Genomic DNA, 1677 nt, shown 5'->3' on the forward strand with positions numbered 1-1677 from the left:
GCCACCCAGTGGACCGCGCGATTCCCATGGGCCACACCTCCCAGCAGCTCTCCCATCTCCTCAGAGACAGTGTGCGCTGGAAAGACTTGGGGACCGGGGGCCTGGGCGGGGGATTTTCCAGGTGGGTGTCTGAGGGCCAGGCGTCCTCTCTTGCCCGGTGAGTGTCCAAGCCGTCCCTTGACCCCCGCAGGAGACCTGATTCCTGCGATAAGCGGCCCTCTAGCCCCATGGGGCTGGGACACCTGGGCTCGGTGTGCCAGCAACTGGCCTACGTGGAGGCAAACCAACAGACCCCTCTGGCCAAGCCCCACCACTGCGAAGATCCCCCTTTTCTTCCATCCGTAAAGGGGTCACGCTTGAGGAGTGGAAGAACATGGGGAGGCCCCCAGGAGATGGCTTTTCTCCGAGCCGCGGCTGACTGGTTTCGGGCCTATACGTGGCCCGCGCATGCGCACTCAGGCTCCCCACCACAAGCCTCCCTCGGGTCTTGTGACCCACCCTTGAGGGGACACGTGACCCACCCTTGAGAGGTCTTGTGTCCCACCCTTCAGAGGTCACGTGACCCACTCTTGAGGGGTCCCGTGACGCACCCTAGGGGGTCTCGTGACCCACCCTTCAGGGGTAACGAGACCCACCCTTGAGGGGTCACTTGACCCACCCTTGGTAGGTCCCGTGCACCACCCTTGAGGGGTCTCGTGACCCACCCTTGGCAGGTCACGTGCCCCAACCTTGAGGGGTCACATGACCCACCTTGAGAGGTCACAGCAGTTTTACAGGGTCCCTGCGCACCTGTCCCTGGAAACAGAATCCCTCCCTGCCACTCAGAGGACCACGCGATTTCCCCTAGGACACACTGCCCAGCCGCACTCCCAGCCCCGCACAGACAGTGTGCTAAGGACACACTTGGGGACCGGGGACCAGGGCGTGGGATTTTCCAAGGGGCTCTCTATGGGCCAGGTGTCCTCTCTTACCCGGTGAGTGCCCACGCGGTCCCTTGACCCTCGCAGGACACCTGATTCCCGCGATAACCGGCCCTCCAACTGCATGGGGCTTGGACACCTGGGCCGGGTGTGCGAGCAACTGGCCTACGTGGAGGCAAACCAGCAGAACCCTCCGGCCCGAACCCACCACTGCGAAGATCCGCCTGTTCTTCCATCTGTAAAGGGGTCCTCCTTGAAGAATGGAAGAACATGGGGAGGCTCCCAGGAGATGGCTTTTCTCCTAACCGAGGCTGCCTGGTTTCGGGCCTAGACCTGGGCCACGCAGGCGCACTTAGGCTCCCCAGCACACGCCTACCTCGGCTCACGTGACCCACCCTTTAGAGGTCACAGCAGTTTCACAGGGTCCCTGGGCACCTGTCTGTGGACACAGGAGCCCTCCCTGCCACCTAGAGGACCACGCGATTTCCGCTCGGGCACACTGTCCGGAAGCACTCCCAGCCTCGCTCAGACACTGTGCTCAGGATAGACTTGTGGACAAGGGGCCTGGGCGGGGAATTTCCCAGGGAACTCTCTACAGGCCAGGTGCCCTCTGTCGCCCGGGGAGTGCCCACGCCGTCCCTTGACCCCGCAGGACACTTGCATCCAGCAATAAGCAGCCCTCTGCCTCCACGGGGCTCAAACACCTGGGACCGGTGTGCAATCACCTGGCGTACGTGGAGGCAAACCCGCAGACCCC

This window comes from Desmodus rotundus, chromosome 12 (assembly GCF_022682495.2).
Source record: "Desmodus rotundus isolate HL8 chromosome 12, HLdesRot8A.1, whole genome shotgun sequence".
Lineage (NCBI taxonomy): Eukaryota > Metazoa > Chordata > Mammalia > Chiroptera > Phyllostomidae > Desmodus > Desmodus rotundus.